Source organism: Eptesicus fuscus, chromosome 8, assembly GCF_027574615.1.
Source record: "Eptesicus fuscus isolate TK198812 chromosome 8, DD_ASM_mEF_20220401, whole genome shotgun sequence".
NCBI classification, from domain to species: Eukaryota; Metazoa; Chordata; class Mammalia; order Chiroptera; family Vespertilionidae; genus Eptesicus; species Eptesicus fuscus.
In genome coordinates this window covers 6,922,530-6,931,067 of record NC_072480.1, presented here as the reverse complement: position 1 = coordinate 6,931,067, position 8,538 = coordinate 6,922,530, and the positions used below count along the sequence as shown (strand labels likewise).

The window sequence follows — 8,538 nt, the reverse complement described above, 5'->3', positions numbered from 1 at the left end:
GTCTGGCTCCTACACTTGGCCAAGCTTTCCCAGCTAGGCCACCAAATCTTCCAGGCACCTCTGGCTATGAGAAGGGGCTGGGTCTGGACATCTGTGTTCCTCATGCACCTCTCAGATATGTTCCTAGTGGTTCAAGAATCATTAAATACCTAAGGCTCATTTTATGAGAAGGAATTCTGCAGCTAAAAGAAAATTTACAGGCCATGTCCCTAGGTCCTATAAGTGAAAGCTGAGGAATCATGGCAGGAAGAATTCCCAGAAGCATTGGGCTGGAGGTGGTGACAGAGTTGAGCTGAGGACAGCAGCATACCTCTTCTCCTGAGGCAAGATGACCTTGATTGTATATGAGTAAGTACTTTAGATCTAAAATGTTCCTGAAAATATGGTTGCTTTTTCATGTGCCTCAGGCATAAAACAGCTCTGGCCACCAACACAGGCATCAAGCTAGGATGAACCAAGGACTATACATATGCTTTGCCCCTGATTTATATAAGAGCAACACTACCAATCAGGTGTCTCCTTACCCACTGCCAGGGGGACTGAAAATGTGTCTTCATTATAGCCATTAGATACTCTAGAAGAGATTAAAGTTTCAAACAAGATTCTCTCTCACTGACATTTAATCCTTAATTCCCCCTCAGTGTTGCTAGAGACATATCCTACATATGTGAGATTACCACATACAGAAGATGCTATTCATCTAGGGCTTGCTGAACAGAAAACAAAATTAAAGAAAGAGATTATCTGTTTTCTTGTATGGCTACTTTAAAACATAGGTCGATACTCTTTTCCAATCCTTCCTAAGTTTTTCCCTCCTTTGGGATCTAAGTTTCTAAAAATTTTAGATATACAGAGTAATAGTAGTCATCATGACTTTTATTCTTGCTTGTATATCTGCAGAAAACTACTCATTAAAAATGGTTTGTGGAAGATTCCAAGATGGCGGCTAGGAGGATGACAGTGAGAAAGAGAGTGTGAGGGAGTGAAAAAGAGTGTGTGGACATGTGGTGTGTGTGTGTGTGTGTGTGTGTGTGTGTGTGTGTATCTGAGGGAGGGACAGCTAGATCTCACAGGACCTTCGGGGGCTGGCGGACCAAGCTCGCATAGCTGGGTAGCCTCTGCTCCGGCTGTAATCTCTTGGCTCTGCTGCAGAGGATGTGCCATCTTGAAGGGGAGAGCTGCTGTGACTGGGAGCCCAGCCTCACCTCCACCCGGGAACCTACAGCCACACCAGCCAGGGAACTACTGCCTCAGCTGTGAACCCAAGAACACCCAGACTCTAGCCTCTCTGGCAGAGGGCTACTGTGAGTTCTGGAAGGCACTCTCCTCCCACCAGCCAGATGCTTTAGCCCCGGGCATCGTGACCATGCACTCCATGCACTCCATGCACTCAATCAAGGACCTTGCAGGGAGCCAGCAGGCGCTACCTGCGACAGTGCAAGAAGCCAGCAGCTGTCACCTGCAACTTCATGGGGAACCAGCAGCCACTGTCCATGACAGTGCGCAAAAGGGGAGCCAGCAGCCACCACCCACAACAGTGCACGTGAGGGGAGCCAGCATCCACCACATGCAACCTCGTGACCCGCCACCAGGCCCTCCACTGCAGCCACAGACCCCATGTCATTCTACACCTAGATCCTTCCATGACAGCAAAATGGGGAGACAGAAGAATAACCCCCAAAGAAAAGAAAAGGAGGAATCACCAGAAAAGGAAGTAAATGAAATGTCAGAAAAAGAATTCAGAATAAGGGTCATACAGTTCATAAATCAGTTGGGTGAGCAAATCAATAATCTATGTAAGAATCAAGAAGAAATAAAGAGTGCTATAGCTACAATAAAAAACACTATGGAATCTTTACAGTAGACTAGGAGAAGCATAGGACCGAATTGCGAATTAGAAGACAGGGAAGCAAAACACACCTAATCTGAACTGCAATTGGAGAAAAAAAAAGGAGGAGAGTCTGAGGGAGCTTTGGGACAACATGAAATGAAGCAATGTACATATAACATGGGTGGCAGAAGAACAAAAAGAAGACCAAGGGCTAGAAAACCTATTTGAAGAAATAATGTCAGAAAATTTCCCTGATTTGGGGAAGAAAGACTTACACAAGCACAGTGAGTCCCAAACAAGATAAACCCAAAAAGACCCACACCAAGACACATCCTAATTACAATGACAAAGAGAGAAACTTAAAGGCTGCAAGAGAGAGAGAAAGAAAGTTACCTACAAGTGATCTCCCATTAGATTATCAAATGATTTCTCAACAGAAACACATCAGTCCAGAAAGAAATGGAAGGAAGTATACAAAGTGATGCAAAGCAGGGGACTGAATCCAAGAATACTCTGTCCAGGAAGGCTATAATACAAAACTGAAGGGGAAATTAGGAGTTTCACAGACAAAGAAAGGCTAAGGGAGTTTATCACTAACAAGTGAGCAATGCAAGAAATGCTAAAGGGACTGTTGTAAAAAGAAGACAAAAATGGGGGAGGGGGTAGGGAGAAGAAACAAAGGCAAAATAAAAATAAATGGCTACAAACAAGTACCTATCAATAATAACTTTAAATGTAAATGGATTAACTGCTCCAATCAAAAGACAACAAGTGGCTGAATGAATAAGAAAACATGACCCATATATTTGCTGTCTATAAGAGACCCACCTCAGCAAAAGAGACTCACACAGACTGAAAGAGAAGGGATGGAAAAATATCATTCAGGCAAATGTAAATGAAAGAAAAAAAAAGAGCTGGGGGAGCAATACTTATATCTGACAAAATAGACCTCAAAGTGAAGGCCATAACAAGAGATAAGGAAGGCCACTTCATAATACTAAAGGGATCGATACAACAAGAGGATATAACCTTGGTAAACATATATGCACCCAATGCAGGAACACCCAAATACATAAAAAATCTTCTGAAAGATATCAAAGGAGAGATCGACAGTAATATGATCATAGTAGGGGACTTTAATACTCACTGATATCACTGGATAAATCCTCTAGACAAAAAATCAGCAAAGAAACAGCAATCCTAAATGCCTCAATAGATCAGATGGACTTAATTGACATCTTCAGAACATTTCACCCCAAAGTTACAGAATACACATTCTTCTCAAGTGCACATGGGACATTTTCAAAGATAGATCACATTTTGGGTCACAGGCAAAGTCTCCCCAAATTGAAGAAGATTGAAATCATATCAAGCATCTTCTCAGACAACAATGGCATAATATTAGAAATCAACTACAATAAAAACAATTAAAAATTCAAACACTTGGAGGCTGAATAGCATAATATTAAAACAATGATTGGGTTACCAAAGGGATCAAAGAAGAAATTAAAAACACCCTGGAAATGAATGACAATGAAAATACAATAATCCAAGATCATGGGACACAATGAAAGCAGTCCTGAGAGGGAAGTTTATAGCTCTACAAGCCTACCTAAAAAAATAAAATAAAAAAATAAAAAATGGTAGTAAATCATCTAACTCTACAACTTGAAGAATTAGAAAGAGAGCAACAAGAAAAGCCCAGAATGAGCAGAAGAAAGGAGATAATAAAGATCAGAGCAGAAATAAATGACATAGAGACCAAAAAACAATACAAAAGGTCAATGAAACCAAGAGCTGGTTCTTTGAAAGAATAAACAAGATTGATGAACCTCTAGCCAAGCTCACCAAGAAGCAAAGAGAGAGGAGCCAAATAAACAAAATCAGAAATGAAAAATGTGAAATAACAACAGACCCTACAGAAATACAAAGGATTGTAAAAAAAAATTACTATAAACAACTATATTCCAACAAACTAAACAACCTAGAGGAAATGGATATATTTCTAGAAAAATATGACCTTCCAAAACTCAATCAATAAGAATCAACAATCTCCCATCCAAGTACTAACCAGGCCCGACCCTGCTTAGCTTCTGAGATCAGACGAGATCGGGCGCATTCAGGGTGGTATGGCCATAGACAGAATCAACAATCTCAATAGGACAATAACTAAGGAGGAAATTCAAGCAGTCCTGAACAAACTTCCAGCAAAGAAAAGCCCGGGGTCAGATGGCTTCACAGGAGAGTTTTACCACACATTCAAAGAACTAAAACCTATCCTTCTCAGACTATTTTAAAAAATTGAAGAGGAAGGCACATTTCCCAGCTCTTTCTATGAAACCAGCGTTACCCTAATCTGAAAACCAGATAAAGACACCACAAAGAATGAGAATTACAGGCCAATATCCCTGATGAACATAGATGCTAAAATCCTCAACAAAATTCTAGCAAATCAGATCCAGCATTACATTAGAAAGATCATACACCATGACCAAGTGGGATTTATTCCAGGGATGCAAGGCTGGTACAGTATCTGCAAATCAATAAACATGATTTATCACATAAACAAATTGAGAGCAAAAATCACATAATCATATCAATTGATGCAGAAAAGGCATTTGACAAAATCCAACACCCTTTTCTTATAAAAACTCTCAGCAAAATGGGAATAGAGGGATCATACCACAACATAATAAAGCCTTATATGACAAACCTACAGCAAACATCATACTCAATGGCAAAAACTAAAACCATTTCTCCTAAGAACAGGAATGAGACAGGGATGCCCACTTTTCACCACTCTTGTTTTACATAATAATGGAAGTGCTAGCCATAGCAATCAGACAACAAGAAGAAATAAAAGGCATCGAAATTGGAACAGAAAAAGCAAAATTGTCTTTATTCGCAGATGACATGATATTATACATAGAAAACCCTAAAGACTCCATCAAAATACTACTAGACTTAATAAAAGAATTCAGCAATGTAGCAGAATACAAAATTAACACCCAGGAATCTATGGATTTTTTATATACCAATAATGAACTGACAGAAAGTGAAACTAAAAAAATAATCCCATTTATCATTGCAACACAAAAATTAAGGTACTTAGGAATAAATTTAACCAAGGAGGTAAAGGAATTGTACTCAGAAAATTATAGGCAGCTGAAAAAAACAGATAGAAGAAGACATAAACAAATGGAGGAATATACTGTGTTCATGGATTGGTAGAATCAACATCATTAAAATGTCCATACTACCCAGAGCAATCTATTAATTCAATGAAATCCCCATTAAAATACCAATGGCATACATCAAAGATCTAGACTCTCCGAAAATTCAACTGGAATAAAAAAAAGACTCTGTAGAGCTGCAGCAATATTGAGAAAGAAGAACCAAGTTGAAGGGATCACAATATCAGATGTCAAGTTCTACAACAAAGCCTCTGTTCTCAAAACTGCCTGGTGCTGGCACAAGAACTGACATATAGACAAATGGAACAGAACAGAGAACCCAGAGATCGACTGAAGCCATTACGCTCAATATTTGACAAAGGTGGCAAGAGCATACAATGGAGTCAAGACAGTCTCTTCAATAAATGGTGTTGGGAAAATTGGACAGATACTTGCAAAAAAATGAACAAATGGAACAGAACAGAGAACCCAGAGATCGACTGAAGCCATTACGCTCAATATTTGACAAAGGTGGCAAGAGCATACAATGGAGTCAAGACAGTCTCTTCAATAAATGGTGTTGGGAAAATTGGACAGATACTTGCAAAAAAATGAAACTAGCCGAAACCGGTTTGGCTCAGTGGATAGAGCGTCGGCCTGTGGACTGAAAGGTCCCAGGTTCGATTCTGGTCAAGGGCATGTACATTGGTTGTGGGCACATACCCCGGTGGGGAGTGTGCAGGAGGCAGCTGGTCGATGTTTCTCTCTCATCGATGTTTCTAGCTCTCTATCCCTCTCCCTTCCTCTCTGTAAAAAATCAATAAAATATATTAAAAAAAATGAAACTAGACCACCAACTTACACCATACACAAAGATAAACTCAAAATGGATAAAGGACTTAAAGATAAGGCAGGAAATTATAAAAATCTTAGAGGAAGCCATAGGCAGCCAAATAGCAGATATTTGTTGTAGCAATATCTTTACCCATACAGCTCTAGGGCAATGGAAACTAAGGATAAAATATACAAATGGGACTACATCAAAAGAACAAGCTTCTGCACAGCAAGAGAAACCATCAACAAAACAACAAGAAAGCCCACTGCATGGGAGAACATATTTGCCAATGTTATCTCTGATAAGGTTTTAATCCCCAAAATTTATAGGGAACTCATACAACTTAACAAAGGGAAGATAAACCATCCAATCAACAAATGGGCAAAGGACCTAAATAGAAACTTTTTGAAAGAGGACAAACAGAAGGCTGAGAGACATATGGAAACATGCTCAAAGTCAGTAATCATCTGAGAGATGGAAATCAAAAAGACAATGAGGTACCACCTCACACCTGACAGAATGGCTATTATCAACAAATCAACAAACAACAAGTGCTGGTGAGGATGCAGAGAAAAAGTAACCCCTTTGCACTGCTGGTGGGAATGCTGGTGGTGCAGCCATTGTGGAAAACAGTATGGCGTTTCCTCAAAAAATTAAAAATGGAACTTCTATTTGACACAGTTACCCCATTTCTAGGACTATATCTCAAGAAAGCAGAAACACCAATCTAAAGGATATATTCACCCCTATGTTCATAGCAGCACAATTTACAATAGCTAAGATTTGGAAACAACCTAAGTGTCCATCAGCAGATGAGTGGATTAGAAAAAGATGGTACATCTACACAATGGAATACTACGCTGCTGTAAAAAAGAAGGAACTCTTACCATTTGCAACAGAATGGATGGAATTGGGGACCATTATGCTAAGCAAAATAAGCCAGTCAGAGAAAGATAAATATCATGATCTCACTCATTTGTGAAATATAATGAACAACATAAACTGATGAAAAAAAACAGAACCAGAGTCATTGAAGCTTCAAATAGACTGTCCAACCTATGAGGGAAGGCAGGGGGCAAGGAGTAAGAGATCAACCAAAGGACTTCTATGCATGCATATGAGCATAACCAATGGACACAGACCAGGGGCGGTGGGGGGCGGGGGTTGAAGGAATGTGCTGGGAATTGGGAACAGCCGGGGAGTGGTCAATGGGGGAAAAAGGAGACTTATGTAATACATTAAACAATAAAGAACTTAAATTAAAAAAAAATAGTTTGTAACCCTGGCCAGTGTTCTCAGTGGTTAGAGCATCAGCCTGCACACTGAAGGCTCTCAAATTTGATTCCCTGCCTGTTCGGGATAGCGTGGGAGTTAACCAATCAATGTGTCTCTCAGAACATCAATGTTTCTCTCCGTCTACCAGTACCCCTCTATGGGAAAAAATATCCTTGGGTGAGGATTAACAACAACAATAAAAATTTATCATTTCTTTATATTTTTATTTTTATAAGGGGTTTTTTATAACAATAGCCCAAATACTGAATTTAACAAGTGGCAGCCTTATAAAAAAGAATTCACTTCTCATGAGATTTAAATAAATATCCCTGCTGTCTTATTAGATGCTATTGTGTTCTTTTCTGTACTACAGGAAATTTTTTTCTCTACTATACATAATTTTATACACACCCATCTTTACAATCTGTAATTCTATACTTTTTAAAGCAAATTTACCATGTTCTTGCTGAATTATTATTTAATGAACACATCACGACCTTGATTTCCTGGTGCTTATTTTCCAGGGAAACACACAAAGAAACCCTGACCCACACTTTCCTTATTTGAACATATACAGATCATCTTTAATTTAAAAGTAACTTCAAAGTTTTTCATGAACTCTATTATTACTTTAAAAACCAATTTACCGTCCTAGCGGTTTAGCTCACTGGATAGAGCATCGGCCTGCAGACCGAAAGGTCCCAGGTTGGATTCTGGTCAAGGGCACATGCCTCAGTTGCAGGCTCCTCCCCGCCTGGGCCCTGGTTGGGGCGTGTGCAGAAGGCAACCAATATATGTGTTTCTCTCACATCGATGTCTCTCTCTGTATTTCCCTCTCCCATTCTTTCTAAAAATCAATGGAAAAATAGCCTCAGGTGAGGATTACCAAACAAACAAACAAACAAACAAAAAACAACAATTTATATTCTTATGCTTCTGCTGCTTCAGGCAGTCCCTGCTTAGCACACAATAATTTTTCCAAAGCAATTCTCTATTTTCTCTTTGTAATGAGGTCTGATACCTTATTAAGTTTCTAGCCAACTTTCTCTCTTTGGCAGATGTCTCATTAGGCTGCTCCTGACTACTCCTATAGCTGTTCCTATGAGGTTTCAGTTAATTCCAAAGCTATCGGTACACATGGATTCCTTATAATTTTTTCCCCTATAACAAACTTTCTTGTCTTTGTGAATCTTGAGTCTCACCAAGAAATTTGCCAAACAGCAGTCAGTTCTACTGTGTGCTCTTCACTCAAAATGAAGTAAAATAATGGTGAAATGAGGTCAACCCTGCAATGCTAACACCACCAAATTTACCCCATGGCTTTCTCATTCTGTTCTATGACTTCTGCTGGGGCTGTTCACAAGAGCAGCTCCCTGGCTATCTTGCAAATTTGACACATGTTTTTAATCAACATTTATTTTTCT

General features: G+C 39.4%; 1 pseudogene; it reads right to left on the bottom strand.

Moving 5' to 3' along the window:
• Positions 1 to 394: 394 nt before the first annotated feature.
• On the bottom strand, positions 395 to 539 carry LOC114229237 (small nucleolar RNA SNORA48; annotated as a pseudogene).
• Between the last annotated feature and the right edge of the window lie 7,999 nt (positions 540 to 8,538).